Source organism: Tamandua tetradactyla, chromosome 9 (assembly GCF_023851605.1).
Source record: "Tamandua tetradactyla isolate mTamTet1 chromosome 9, mTamTet1.pri, whole genome shotgun sequence".
In the NCBI taxonomy this organism is placed as follows: Eukaryota; Metazoa; Chordata; class Mammalia; order Pilosa; family Myrmecophagidae; genus Tamandua; species Tamandua tetradactyla.
The window spans coordinates 86,622,810-86,638,986 of NC_135335.1; the positions used below are offsets into that span (position 1 = coordinate 86,622,810).

Below are 16,177 nucleotides of genomic sequence, written 5' to 3' on the forward strand. Positions count from 1 at the left end.
GTATTATTTTCTTTGGTGAAATTTAGAGCAGTTTGAAAGGCCTCAGATTCTGAGATCTTCAGAGGTTCTAATTATTGCTGATGAAAAAGCATTGACATTAACTGAGAAAATGTGTATTTATGTAGTTTCTTCCTTTATTCTGTAAGCATGCATTGCTCCCAAAAATGTCACCTCATAGTCCAAAAATTTTTGGTAAAGAGAAAGAGGTACTGCAAATGAGAAAAAGCATGGCTTTTTATGCAAAGATTCTCTGGTCATTTCGTTGCATAGTTTTTGTATGGTTTATTTCTTGTACATTTGGATAAAATACTCTGTTCCTATGTCTGTCAGTCTTACAAAATCCTCAGCTTTATGAGAACAAGGGGTTGTATTATTTTCATCTTTATGTCTGTAGCATTACCATAGTGCTTGTCTTGTTTAGGTATTCAGTACTATTTATTGAACTGATTAGTTAGAATTGAACTGTATGATATTTCCTAAAGATGTTTCTAAATCTAAGATTAGTGAATGGCAAGTATACGTCCGTTAATTTAAAAATATAACTCTTCTCTGGATTTACCAGATGTAGATAAGACTTTAAGGCTTCTTGCTTTTTGAGTAAGAACATTTTATTTACGTGTATTCCTAACAATACATAGCATAACTTACTGGTGTAAAAAAGTAAATCAAATACAGAAATTCAAAGTAGAATTCCTTTTTTAGCTGTTAGTGGATACTGCATAGTGTAGGAAGAAGGATTTTTGTTCTGCTCCCTTGGACAATAGACTTGAGAGTAAGAAATTGAAGTTTAAGCTTGAGATAGGTTATTATTATAGTTTTTATTTTCTTTACTAATTTAAATATTGTGAATAATAACAATGTAGATAAGAGTAGTGATAAATACAGCATATTAAAACTGCTGTTCTACAAAAATAATGGTATGATTGAATTTTTAAACATTTAAGTCAGGTTTATTGAGATATAATTTATGCAGTGAAGTTCACTCTTTGAGTTGTACATTTGAATTTTGACAAACATTAACAGTCTTGCAACCAGCACCACAATCAAGATACAGGATATTTCCATCAGTCCAAAAAGTTCCCTGGTGCCCTTTTGTCATCGTCAATCCTTTCCCCTACCGTAGCCCCTGGCAACCATATCTGATTTTTGTCCCTATAGTTTTGCCTTTTCTAGAATGCCATGTTAATGGACTCATACAGTATGTAACCTTTTGTGTCTGATTTCTCTCACTTAGCAAAAGGCTTTTGAGATTCATTCTGTGGTTGCTATAGATTATTGGTGATTAAATTTTGAAATTACCCCATCAAAAAATAATACTCTGAAAGCTTTATATATTTTTCTTGGATTTTGTCAATTGCCTTATGATTGGACATAATTCGCTTGCTGATTTTTATCCGACAGCCCTAAAAATCTAGTGTGATTGATATAAAGTGGCATTTATTTGTATTAATAAATACTGTTTTGTTAGGTGCTCTACCAAGTAGGCAAAATAAACATTGCTTTCTTTCATCATTCATAATCAAAATGAGTGGCATAATATATATTTAACATATAGCACATAGAGACTGAAAAAAGAAATGAAGAGTAGTATGATAATAACTCATCAAAAATTTACATTTTGCTTTGAGTTTAATATAGTTCATGCTAAAAATAGAGTATGTCATAGTGAGGAATAGTCATTGCCTCTCATCTACTCATTAAAATTAGAGAAGCAGTGGTATTTATTGAAAGTTGGTGCAGATGGTGAGAAAAGAGCCATTTTCTGGTCAGTTTTTCCTTTTGAAACAGCTTTCTTCCCAGGATTCAGGGATATTATTCCTTATATTTTTTACCTTGTCCTTTGCTAGTCCTTCTTCCTTTGTCCACCAGTTAGTATTCCCAAGGTGATTCTTCACCCTTTGTTCTGTTCTGTTTTCCTGTTGATCTCATCTGTTCACACGCCTCGTTGCATGGTACCTGTATGCTGATGACTCATAAATCTATCTCCAGAATATATTTTTCTCCTGAACCAGATATAGCTGTCTACCAGGCACCAACTGATGTCCCACAAATACTACAAATTCAGTAATATATAATTCTGGGCTCATCCCTCAACCTTCCCTATTGTCACCTCTCCTCAATACTCACTAACCCCACCCCAAAGAAAGAAAACTTTCCTTAATAACTACATGAAGTGAGTTAATGTTTCCAACAACTCAGTAATCTAAACTAGAGCTTTTGGAATAATCCTTGACTTTTCTTCATTCTGCTTCCAATCCAATTGTTCACTCAGTGCCGACATTTGTAATACCTCCCTAAATATCTGTTGAATCCATCTCTTCCCTTCGCTTAATTTTGAGAGTGGGCATGCACACACCTTGCTGGATTGAATAACTTCTATCATTTTGAGAACGATTTAGGGGTTACTATAAATGAAGTATGTATTTAGTGTTTGAATGCTTTTTGGTTTATATGGTTGAACTTCGATATTTAAAATTAACATGTAATCTTCAGTAACATTCATTTTAAATATATAGCCTAAATATAATGTTCTGTAAACATTTTCTTTATATCTAAAATCAGGGCTTCTGACTTACAGCCCTACTAAAACAGTTTGAACTCAGCCTTTATCTTTTCATATCTTGGTTTTAGAATACTTCGTTTCATGATTGTATACATTCATTTCAGTAATGTGTGTTTATGTTTTCTGAGTTGAGAAGAAAATGGGAATGCAGGAGGAAAGACAGAGCTTTTTAATTGACTCTCCTATACTTTGGAACTAGACTTTGGAAATCATTGCTTATGGTTTTGTAAAACCATCTGATGTTTCTTCTTTAGAATAAGGTTACTCTCCTCTTCCCGCCAAATTGAATGAAAGGGTCTGCTTAGAGTTGTTGGTTTAAGTAACTCTGAAAATACATTTTTGTGAAAGGGTGTCTTTTAAAATGTGATGCTATCTTGAAAAACAAAGTAATCATTTTCTTTATGGTAACGAGAGTTTATAATGGGTGCTTTTTTTTTTTTTTGCTCTTGTTCTAATTAACATGTTTTGGGGAAAATGGCATTTTCCACAGGCTGAAGAGGAGACCTTATCTAGTTAGTTACTGGACCCCTATGGTGGCTTCCACATAATTAACAATCAAACAATTGTTGAATAGTGAATTTGGATGTATTTCAGTTTTGGGATATAGTACTAACTGGAGTGATGGAAGATGATGGGGCTTGCTAAATATTGAGCAGATTTTGTAGGGGAAAGAAAACATGAAGATCAGAAAAGTTAGAACAGCATTTCAAGCAAAGATTGATATAATTTAGTTAATTGCTTCTATTTGGACAATTAGGCTTGCTTAACTGTATGTGAGAAGGATCTGTGTACAGTGTGTTTTGAATTCCTTCTACTCTTATTCCCATTTCAGCTCTGCTGCTTGTCTCATGTATTGCTTATGGACCCCATGTTCACTGCTGAAGGACAACTTGGTATGCTCAGGATTACAATGATCTGCATATTCCACATATGCATATTAGAATTGGGAGGTGTTAGTGGGAGAGAAAGAGAGCTAGATATTTCTTACACAACTGTCTTTTCTAATTCATGGTTTGTAGTGTATGTCAAGGTGCTGTTACATTGCCCCTAGTATTCTTAAGTAATTTAAAGTGGCTTAAGTTATACAAGTTTATGATTGTTCTAGGAGGAAGTTCAGTATCCAAATCTCTAGTATACTGCCTAATTAATTGCTTTAGTATACTGCCTAATTACTAAGCCATGTTCCACCTACACTAATTCTGTGTGATTTAGTAATTCTGATATTTTCAACTAGAAGAAAAATTTTGAATGTTCAATATAAAAATTTAAATAATTCATGAACTATTCATTTCCTTAGTTTTCTTGGAAACCAAAACTACACATTGTTTGTTTGTTACTGGTATATTACATAAAGTTGTAAAATTTGGAACTTAAAATTTTTCAAGTACCTCAAAGTTAAAAGCCTCTCTTAATTATTTTTTCAATTATAGAAGCAACGTGAAGAAACTACATGACATTTAGAAAATAGGAAGCAGTATAATATCATTTTATATTTTTCCTTATAGGTTTTTTAAATAAAAATATTTATATGAATATAATCATGGTCAAATAGATAATCATGATGTAAATATGCAAACATAATCCTCTCTTTTCTGGTGGGCCATAGTGGCTCAGTGGCAGAGTTCTCGCCTGCCATGCCAGAGACCCGGGTTCAATATCCGGTGCCTGCCCATGTGAAAAATAAAAAACAAAAACAAATAATCCTCTCTTTTCTTAAAGTTGTATCTTAAAGATTTTGCTTATTTCTGACACAATACTTATAATTATTTAAAATGTTATCCAGTATTTTGTAAGTGGATGAACCATAATTTACTTAGTCATTCTACCTTCAGACATTTAACTTGCTTCTACTTATTTCTGTATAAATAATGAGGTAGTGAATATTTGTATATGTACAGTTTTTTCCCTTTTGGAGCTTAATTAGAATTGAGTCCTATACATGAAATTGTTGCACCAAAAAGTCTGACCATTTTCATAGCCCTTAATATGTATTTCCAAAAATAGTTTTAACCTATCAAGTCTTAACTTATTCAGTAAATTATTTTATTTTTCCTGTAGAATTGCACATTTCATATTAACACTATTTTTAGGTCATTTAAGTGCTACTCTTTCATTATTTGTGGCTGTGATCTCTTTGTTATATTTTTGAGAACTCGATGATAAAAATTATGGGCTTTTCAATATGTGTGTATCATTTGGAGGAATTATATAGTAAGATTAGCATGGAATCTAAACAAATACTGGCCAGTTGACATTTAGGTAAATCACTAACCCAAGCCCTTTTATTCAACCCTAAACTAAAGGGATTCTATTAAATTATTAAGTAGTCTTCAGGTTTTAGGATATTATGGACTAGCAAAAAGTAAAGCAAAGCAAAAAAGGAGTCCAGATGAAGGAAGGAAGGGAATAGTTTCTAGAGATATAGGTTGTAGTTCAAGGATCATCAGTCTTCTATCTGTAGAAAGAAACTGGTAAGGGAATTCTCCATTGGACAGTACTAACAAGAAAAGCAAAATGCTAGGTAGGGCCTTCTGCTTATTTGAGATAACAAAATATCCAGTGTAATTTGGATATGGCTGTGGTCTCATTTAGGATTAGGGAAGAATGTATAGATGCCTTGTTAAGAATTTTGTAAAGGCCGTGGGAAATGAAGACATTTAGTAACAAAGTATATTTTGTCTTTTTAAAATATTTTTAGGCAGCAGTACAGTGATTGGATGGTAGGCTGACAAACGGAGACTAAGGAGGCCATTTAGGAGTTAATGAGTTCCCCAATTAAGACAATGAAAATGTGGAGGAAGATACCCATAGGAAATATTAATGCGTTAGTGTGGATATATGTTGGTGCCTATATCTAGGTAGATTGGATAATGGAGAATGAAGAGTCAAGGATGCCTCCTTGATTCCTAGGTTTCATACTTGTGAGCCTTGATGGATGGAACTCCATTTACCAAGAGCAGGAATATATATAGCAAGAGAAGGTAGTAAAACTTGGTCAGTGTATTAGTTAGCATTCTCTAGGGAAATAGATCAACAGAAGATATCTGTAAGATTTTATAAAAGTGTCTTAGCAGCTGTGGGATTGCATGAATCCATATTCCATAGGGCAGGCAGTGAGCTATCAGCTCTGATGAAGGTCTTCAGTGAAATGCTGGCTGGCTGAAGCAGAGCTCAAGATACTCTCTTCTAAATTCTCCTTTAAAGCCTGCAACTGATTAGATGGAGTGTCATTGACTGTGAAGACACTCCTCTTGGCCAACTGCAGATGCAATCAGCCATGGTTGCAATCAATTTCATAAACAGCCCTGAAATGTCTTTGCAGTAGTAGTTAGGCCAGTGCTTGCTTGACCAGATAACTTGGCAGTTATATACATCACCTTAAACCATACTTAATCTCTAAATAGAACACAATGACAAATATATTTTTCTCCTAACAATACTCAACTGTCTTGCATACAACCAGAAACACACTAAATCCCTCCAGAATAGGATGCAAGTCCTTGGGTGACATTCACTCTTAAACTTGATATTCTATAACTTAAATACTATGACATGAACAATACGTTTTATGTCATATGACAGGGGGTTAAGATAGAGAATAAAACAAAGATATTTGCTTTATGTACAAATACAAATATACTCATGAGCAATGAATAGATATTTAATCCTTGTTTCTGTAACTGGTTATGTGGTCGTAGTTCATATTTATCACTTTGTTCTTCCAGTGCCCATTCCATGTTCCCTTTATCCTCAGTAAGCACTTTAGCTGGGCATGATTCTTTGCCTGGTGGGAGTCACCCAAACCTTCATTCCTGAGTTTTCTAGGCAGTTGGTAGTCCTGCCTAGATTGGGTTGTTACGGTTTTCCATTGGCTTTAATCACACACCCTTGGGGATCTCCAGTTTTCCAGGAAAACGTTCTTTACCATCTTTCTTATTTCCTCTTGATAGTATCAGCCACCCCAGCCAGTACAGTAGTCTCCTTCCTTGTCTGTTGATTTAGAGGCATGAGAAGCTCAAAGTGGCCAGGGGGCAGTCTTACTTTCCAGTTCAGTGGAATCATTGTTTTGTCTCCTGGTAGGAACACTCTCCTTTTGGAACTAAGAACTGTAGATCAGCAGAACTTAAGGTTTCAGGGACAAGAAGCAAAATTTTTTCTAGTGGATCACTAGGGGTGATAGTGAGTGATGCCACTCCCATTTCCCCTTGATTTCTGGACCCTTAAGTCCTATCTGTGGAAGAAATAGCACCATAGAGTGGATGTTGATTCAGAGAATACACAGCCTCTTGGAGAGCATTGCACCAGCCCTGCAAGATATTATTATCTAGTTGGTGCCGTAATTGAGTCTTTAAAAGGCCATTCCACCGTTCTATCAACATAGCTGCCTCTGAATGATGGGGAATATGGTAAACCCAGAGAATTCCATGAGCATGTGCCCATTTCTGTACTTCATTTGCTGTGAAATGGGATCCTTGATCAGAAGCAAAGTTGTATGAAATACTATGATGGTGGATAAGGCATTCGAATGGTAGTTTTGGTGGAAGCATTATGTGTAGGGAAGGCAAGCCCATATCTAGAGTATGTATCTATTCCAGTTAGAACAAATTGCTGCCCCTTCCATGATGGAAGTGGTCCTATGTAATCACCCTGCCACCAGGTAGCAGACTGATCACCTCGGGGAATGGTGCCATATCAGTGACTGAGTCTGGGTCCCTGCTGGTAGCATATTGGGCACTCAGCAGTGGCTGTAGCCAGATTGGCCTTGGTGAGTGGAAGTCCATTTTGTTGAGCCCATGCATAGCCTCCATTGCTACCACCATGAGCATTGTTCATGGGCCCTTTAGACAGTGACAGGAGTGGCTGGAGAAAGAGGCTGACTGGTATCCACAGAATGGGTCACCTTACCCACTTGATTATTAAAATCTACCTCTGCTGAAGTCACCCTCTGGTGAGCATTCACATGAGACACAAATATCTTCATGTTTTTGCCTACTCAAAAAGGTCTATCCACACACCTCTTCCCAAAACATGTTTGTCACCAGTTTTCCAATCATGTTTCTTCCAGGTCCCTCATCATCCAGCCAAACCATTAGCAACAGCCCCATGAGTCAGTATACAAATACATCTCTGGCCAGTTCTCTTTCCAGTCAGAATGAACAACGAGGTGCACTGCTCGAAGTTCTGTCCACTGGGAAGATTTCCCCTCACAACTGTTCTTCAGAAATATTCCAGAAAGGGACTGCAGTACTGCAGCTGTCCACTTTCAGGTGTTACCTGAATATCATGCAGAACCATCTGTAAACGAGGCCCAAGTTTTCTCTTCCTCAGTCAACTGATAGTAAAGAAAAGCCCAAGAGGCCATAGCTCTGAACTGGGAAAGAGCAGGCAATATGACAGGAGTAGGGTTCATGGGCATTTGGGTTGCTTCCTCATGAAACTTACTTGTGCCTTCAGGACCTGTTCAAGCCCTATCTCTTATATACCATTACCATTTTATGATAAAGTGCTACTGTGCACACCCAACTTTGTGACTTGATGGATTAGGTAATACCCACTTCTAATAGGCAACCTAGGTCTCATGGTAACTTGGTAGCCCATGGTTATGTGTTCAGTCTCTACTAAGACCCAGTAGCAGGCTAAAAGCTTTTTTTTCAAAAGGATAGTAACTATCTGCAGAGAATGGTAAGGCTTTATACTAAAATCCTAAGGGCCTGCCTTGTGATTCTTCTATAGGGGCCTGCCACAGGCTCCAGATAGCATCTCTGTTTGCTACTAATACTTCCATCTCCATTGGATCTCCTGGATCTTATGGCCCAAGTGGCAGAGCAACTTGCAAAGCAGCCTGAACCTATCACATGGCCTCCTCTTGTTCTGGTCCCAACTCAAAACTAGCAGCTTTTCTGGTCACTCAGTGAATGGGCCGGAGTAGCAAACAAATAAATATTTTGTCTCCCAAATCCAAAGAGGTTGACTAGGCATTGTGCCTCTTTTTTGGTCTTTGGAGGGGTCAGATGCAACAGCTTTTATCCTTCACCTTAGAAGGAATATCTTGACATGCCTCACACTACTGGACACCTAGAAATTTTACTGAGGTAGAAGGCCCCTGTATTTTTGTTGGATTTATTTCCCATCCTCTGACACATAAATGCCTTACCAATAAGTCTAAAGTAGTTGCTCCTTCTTGTTCACCAGGTCCAATCAACATGATATCATCAATATAATGGACCAATGTGATGTCTTGTGAGAGGGAGAAATGATCACGGTCCCTGCAGACAAGATTATGACATAGGGCTGGAGCGTTAGTATACCCCTGATGTAGAACAGTGAAGGTATACTGCTGGCCTTGCCAGCTGAAAACAAACTATTTCTGGTGATCTTTACTAACAGCTATTGAGAAAAAAGCATTTGCCAGATCAATAAGCTACATACCAGGTACCAGGGGATGTGTTGATTTGCTCAAGCAATGAGACTACGTCTGGAAAAGCAGCTGTATTTGGAGTCACCACCTGGTTAAGTTTACAGTAATCCACTGTCATCTTCCAGGACCCATCTATTTTCTGCATAGACCAAATAGAGTTGAATGGAAATTATGGTGGGAATCACCACCCCTGCATCCTTCAAGTCCTTATGAGTGGCATTAATCTCTGTAATCCCTCTAGGAGTCTGGTATTGCTTCTGATTTACTATTTTGTGAGTAGGGGCAGTTTTCTAATGGCTTCCACTTGGCCTTTCCTACTTTAATAGCTATCACTCTACAAGTCAGGGAACCATTGTGGGGATTCTTCCAGTTGTTCTATTCCAATTATGCATTCCAGAACTGAGGAAATAACCTACAGAATGGATTTGGGGCCCACTGGATCTACTGCAAGACAAATCTAAGCTAAAACTCCATCAATCAGCTGACCTCCTCTGACTAGTGGGCCAGAGTGATGTTTTGTGTCTCCTGAAATTTGTCACTTTTGATCTACTGTCTAGTAATCCATGAACTATCTGATCATTTCCTTTTCCCCAATGCACAATTATCCTGGTAAAAGGCCATAAGCCTCCTTGGGGAAGGCTGGAAGGAAGACTGACAGTATAAATTTTTGGCAGTGTAACAGGGTCCATCTCCAGGGGTACCTACCTGGCCTTCTCCTCATTCAAGGGGCTCTGGGTCTGTGAACTGTCTCAAACCTGGGAATTGATTAAGGGGCCGTGACTCTCTGTTTTTGTAATTCAAGTTGGACTTCTGTTCACTTAACCTAGAACTCTTTTTGCTTATACAGATCGAACAATAATTTGGTAGACTGCCCATCTGTTTTACTTCTAGGTACCCCATGATCTACTTATCAATACCCAAAGTCTCTGCGAGTCAAATTATTTTGAGTGCCGCTTTGAGTCTGCTATCCATTGTGGCAGCCATACTCACCTTGCCCATAGTGATTAAGGGTTGCTACGTGGTTTCTGCCAACTCAGAATTCAATCATCTCCATTGTGTTCAAGGATTCTAACTTAGTGACAATAGTTCCCATGGTATTATCTGGCCTACGGAGAAGGGCACCTACAGAACTCTTCAAGATGATGGAGCTAGTCTGATAAATTTATTCAGTCTTGGTACAAGGTGTGTCTTCTGGATATTCCTGGGGTTTGAGAGTAAGTCTTCCATTATAAGTCTACCCTAACATTCCAGTCACTCTAAGTCTTTGGATCCCCTCCTCTCCATTATACCAGGGCAGTTCTGGCATTTCGATGTCAAGTAATATTAGCCACCTTTTTTGTTTTGTTTTGTTTTTGCAAGGTGTGCCTGTGTGGTTTTTTTATTTTTTATTTTATTTTTTTTATTAATTAACGGAAAAAAAGAAATTAACCCAACATTTAGAAATCATACCATTCTACATATGCAATCAGTAATTCTTAACATCATCACATAGATGCATGATCATCGTTTCTTAGTACATTTGCATCGGTTTAGAAGAACTAGCAACACAACCGAAAAAGATATAGAATATTAATATAGAGAAAAAAATAAAAGTAATAACAGTAAAACAAAACAAAACAAAACAAAAACCTATAGCTCAGATGCAGCTTCATTCAGTGTTTTAACATGATTACTTTACAATTAGGTATTATTGTGCTGTCCATTTTTGAGTTTTTGTATCTAGTCCTGTTGCACAGTCTGTATCCCTTCAGCTCCAATTACCCATTATCTTACCCTGTTTCTAACTTCTGCTGGACTCTGTTACCAATGACATATTCCAAGTTTATTCTCGAATGTCGATTCACATCATTGGGACCATACATTTGTCTTTTAGTTTTTGGTTAGACTCACTAAGCATGATGTTCTCTAGATCCATCCATGTTATTACATGCTTCATAAGTTTATCCTGTCTTAAAGCTGCATAATATTCCATCGTATGTATATACCAGTTTGTTTAGCCACTCGTCTGTTGATGGACATTTTGGCTGTTTCCATCTCTTTGCAATTGTAAATAACGCTGCTATAAACATTGGTGTGCAAATGTCCGTTTGAGTTTTTGCCCTTAATTCCTTTGAGTAGATTCCCAGCAATGGTATTGCTGGGTCGTATGGCAGTTCTATATTCAGCTTTTTGAGGAACCACCAAACTGCCTTCCACAGTGGTTGCACCATTTGACATTCCCACCAACAGTGGATAAGTGTGCCTCTTTCACCACATCCTCTCCAGTACTTGTCATTTTCTGTTTTGTTGATAATGGCCATTCTGGTGGGTGTGAGATGATATCTCATTGTGGTTTTGATTTGTATTTCTCTAATGGCCAGGGACGTTGTGCATCTCTTCATGTGCCTTTTGGCCATTTGTATTTCCTCTTCTGAGAGGTGTCTGTTCAAGTCTTTTTCCCATTTTGTAATTGGGTTGGCTGTCTTTTTGTTGTTGAGTTGAACAATCTCTTTATAAATTCTGGATACTAGACCTTTATCTGATATGTCATTTCCAAATATTGTCTCCCATTGTGTAGGCTGTCTTTCTACTTTCTTGATGAAGTTCTTTGATGCACAGAAGTGTTTAATTTTGAGGAGTTCCCATTTATTTATTTCCTTCTTCAGTGCTCTTGCTTTAGGTTTAAGGTCTATAAAACCGCCTCCAGTTGTAAGATTCATAAGATATCTCCCTACATTTTCCTCTAACTGTTTTATGGTCTTAGACCTGATGTTTAGATCTTTGATCCATTTTGAGTTAACTTTTGTATAGGGTGTGAGATATGGGTCTTCTTTCATTCTTTTGCATATGGATATCCAGTTCTCTAGGCACCATTTATTGAAGAGACTGTTCTGTCCCAGGTGAGTTGGCTTGACTGCCTTATCAAAGATCAAATGTCCATAGATGAGAGGGTCTATATCTGAGCACTCTATTCGATTCCATTGGTCGATATATCTGTCTTTATGCCAATACCATGCTGTTTTGACCACTGTGGCTTCATAAGATGCCTTAAAATTAGCCACCTTTTGATCGATGTTTTGGCCAACCACCCAACAAACTGTTACTGCCTTTCCTAACCTCTTGAGCTACAATATTGAATGCTGTATGTCTGCTTAGTGGTCCCGTATCAATAAATTTAGCCTGATCCAACTTTATATTCCTGCCACCATTATCCTGCACCTTTAATATCCATTCCCACACATGGTCCCCTAATTTCTGTCTATATAAATTAGAGAACTCATTTAGTTCTTTTGGAACTGCATGTTTCCTCATAGGTCATACTTTGTGTCTCACCTTTCAGGGCCTTTTGGGACTTTAGTTATAGGTTTTGAAGAAAAGAGGGGTGTTAGGAGTGGGTCATGAAAATTAGAAGCATCCTTCAAGCCAGTTAGCTCTAGGGCATTCTGTTGCAGTTTCATCTGGTGAAATAGAATTAATTTCTCCACACAAAGGAATGAAGGTCATTTCCCCAGGGAAGGTGATAACAGGTTTATAGCAGGCACTCTATTAGAGTTCATCTCTTTGGGCAGAACTTGGATGGCAGACTCCTCAGGGCAGACTAGAGAGTGGGTGTCTGTTTCCTCAGGACAGGCTGGAGGTGGGGGTGCTATTTCCTCAGGGCAGAACATTACAGGCTTATCTAGCAAAGACTCAGCAGAATCCAGGGTTCCAGTCTCCCCACTCCCATCATGATCAACCCATATGTCCCAGTTTTCAGGATCCCATCCTTTTCCAATAAGTTCCTTTACTTTACCAGCAGGACACTCTGTGAGGTTGAGATTTTAGTTTATGTTGTAAATCTGCTACTCACACAGTAAGGCTCTGGTCTGATTTTCAGAGATCTTGAGTCTGCGACCACAGAAAGTAAGATTTTTTTTCAGGGTGCACAAACTTTTGCATCTTTCATATGGCGTTTAAGTTGCAAATTTGAAGCCTTCAGCTCATCCCTTTCTTATAACTGTATCCAGGCTATCTAAGAACAACCGCCAGCATCATTTTACCTCTTCACTCCACACAAAACTCTGTTATAGTGTGAAAAACATTGTCACTCAGAGCCTTGCCTCATATCAGTGTACAATTAGAAGAATCAAACGGTGATATTTTGCGTATCTCTATTGCTACATCACGCCATGGACTGTCAGTATCGTTTTGATGTTGAAATTATAGACATAAATGCCGTTGAATCTAATCATAGTAGAAAACCAGTTGCAAAAGCCCATTTTAAGATTCTGTTTCTCAAGAACCACTCCTGGTACCAAGCTGTCTTAGTCAGAGTTCTCTAGGAAAACAGAACCAGTAAGAGATATCTGTAAATATGAGATTTTATAAAAGTGTCTCACACAGCTGTGAGGATGCATGAGTCCAAATTCCATAGGACAGGCTGCGAGCTGACAGCTGTGATGAAAGTCTTGAGCAAATCCCCCAGTAGAGGCTGGTCAGCTAACTGAAGCCATGAGTGAGATTTCCTCTTCTGACTTCAGTCGTTTAAAGCCTTCAGCTGATTAGTTTAAATGTTACTAATTGTGGGAGGCACTTCCCTTGGTTGACTGAAGACGTAAATAACCATGGATGCAATCAATGTGCTGATGATTTAATAAACCAGCCTTCTGGTTTATTAACCAGCCATAAAATGTCCTTGCAGTAACTGTTTGGCCAGTGCTTGCTTGACCAGAGCACATCACCTTGCCAGGTTGACACATGAATCTAACCATAACAATGAGGATGTGATGGGTAGGAAAGTGATGTTCCAGTTTTAGGCATGTTGAATTTGACCTTTAGAACGTTCAGGTTTGTACTGTATGTGGGAGTGTAGGGGTATAAGACAGAATACTTCAGGTTCTCAGGCTCAGAAGACCTTAGACTTACCTTGGCAAAAGCACATAATTACAAATCTCTTAGAAGATTATTTTCTTGAGGAAGCTATTTCTAAATCTATGTAGAATTTTTTTAAAGGATATATAATTGTATTTTAAAACCATGTGTGATCTAGGCTGTCTTTATTGCCTCAATTAAGTATATCTTACATAATATTCAATTTATTATTATAGTTTGGGTAGAGAAATACAAATTAGAATTAGCACAATTTTTTTATTGTGCTTCACTTTATTGTATTTGCAGATATTAGGGTTTTTTTTTTTTAACAATTTGAAGGTTCATGGCAACCCTGCATTTAACAAATCTGTCAGTGCCATTTTTCCAAAAGCAAGCAGATAATTTTTAAAACCAATGTAAGTTCAATAAATTTTGCAGAGGATGCAGTAGAATTGTGGAAAGAGATTAAAGTAGCAGATACTACAAATGAATTTGGCAAAATGAGAAAATTAAAGCAAAAGAAAAAAACCCAAATACAAATTAGTAGTAGTACTTAGAAAGAAATCAGAAATTGTGTACTGACTGATCTGTCCTTGAAGATGGCTTGAGTTTAAAAAGTTTACTCAAAAGTCACCTTGCCAGAGGACCCAAGTTCGATTCCTGGTGCCTGCTCATGTAAAAAAAAAAAAAAAAAAAGGTCACTTGTTTTTAATATATGATGTTAGATATATACTACTGAAGAGTAGCATGAAAAATGCTTAGAACCATATTCTGCGCATACGTTGTTTCAGCAGATTGTGATTTGCTGAAAATTATTTCCTTGTCAAATATATTTATAAATGAAATCTGCTAGTTTGTGACATAATGAATTACTAGGAAGGAAGGTTTTAGATAAACAAAGAAAAAGTAATCAAAATCAGCTCAAGTTCATCTAGTATTGAAATATGATAGTATTTCTTCAGTATACAATTTAATTATGTACTCTATATAGATCAGGTGAAGTATCCTAAAGAGTAACTACTTATGGGGAGGAGCTTGCTCTAACTCATTTCTGATATATAAAGTTATATTATTCCAAAGCTGTTGCCTGTCCTTTTTTTTTTTAATTTTTACTAATAAAATCAATCAACATACAACACAAACATTTTTAACATATGAACATTCCATACTTGGTATGCTATCAGTGGCTCACAATATCATCACATAGTTGTGTATTCATTACCATGATCATTTCTCAGAACATTTACATCACTCCAGAAAAAGAAATAAAAAGAAAAAAGAACAAACTCATACATACCATACCCCTTTCCCCTCCCTCTCATTGACCACTAGTATTTCCCTCTACACAGTTTATTTTAACATTTGTTCCCCTGTTATTTATTTATTTTTATCCATATTTTTTATTCATCTGTCCATATTGTAGATAAAAGGAGCATCAGAACAAGGTTTTCACAATCACATAGTCACTTGCGAAAGTATGTCATTATACAATCATCTTAAACGTGGCTACTGGAACACAGCTCTGTGGTTTCAGGCACTTCCCTCTAGCCTTTCAAACACACCTTAAACTAAAAAGGGGTTATCTGTATAATGTGTAAGAATAACCTCCAGGATAACCTTTTGACTGTATTTGGAATCTCTCAGCCATGACACTTTGTCTCAATTCTCTCTTCCTCCTTTCAGTTGAGAAGGTTTTCTCAATCCCTTGATGCTGAGTCCCAGCTCATTCTAGAATTTGTGTCCCACATTGCCAGGGAGGTTTACACCCCTGGGAGTCATGTCTCACGTAGAGACGGGGAAGGCAATGAGTTTGCTAGCCATGTTGGCTGAGAGATAGGCCACATCTGAGCAACAAAAGAGGTTCTCTGGAGTGACCTTAGGCCTAATTTTAAGTAGGCTTAGCCTGTCCTTTGCAGGGATAAGTTTCATATGAGCAAACCCCAGGTTTGAGGGCTCGGCCTTTTGATTTGGTTGTTCTCACTGCTTGCGAGAATATCAGGACTTCCCCAAATGGGGAAGTTGAATTTTCTCTTTTTCTCACTATTCCCCCAAGGAGACTTTGCAAATACTTTTTTATTCACTGTTCAAATCACTCTGGATGTATTGGGGCATCAGTCTGGACAAACCGATAAAATCTCATGCCCTGTTCAAGGGTCCATGTACTTATGATGTTCAATTAAACTGTCCATATAAGTTATATTAGGAAATGTACTAATCAAAATATAAATTTTGTACCAAAGAAACATTTTTTTTTGCTTTAGTGTTGACCATACTTTTAATTTTCATGATTATATGACAGCTAATCCACTATGTCAATCTTTTGGGGTTTCTTTGTTTGTTTCTGTATTTTTTTAGATGAGCAGTTT

General features: G+C 37.3%; 1 protein-coding gene and 1 pseudogene across 8 annotated transcripts in view; both read left to right on the forward strand.

Moving 5' to 3' along the window:
* Window positions 1–16,177, forward strand: part of NIPBL (NIPBL cohesin loading factor) — a 230,179-nt gene that overhangs the window by 7,522 nt on the left and 206,480 nt on the right. Inside the window, exon 1 of one of the 7 annotated variants that reach the window (XM_077116992.1) lies at window positions 10,088–10,195. The exons of 5 other annotated variants lie outside the window; for them this stretch is intronic. The gene's annotated coding sequence lies outside the window, so the exon portion shown is untranslated. Of the gene's footprint in view, window positions 1–10,087; window positions 10,196–16,177 lie in introns of those variants that run through there. One more of the 7 variants, XM_077116993.1, reaches the window with a different exon arrangement.
* The window catches only part of LOC143647237 (shugoshin 1-like), a 59,879-nt pseudogene continuing 53,794 nt past the window's right edge, over window positions 10,093–16,177 (forward strand). The window contains exon 1 of the transcript XR_013157934.1: window positions 10,093–10,195. The product of XR_013157934.1 is annotated as a shugoshin 1-like (transcript). The remainder of the gene's footprint in view (window positions 10,196–16,177) is intronic.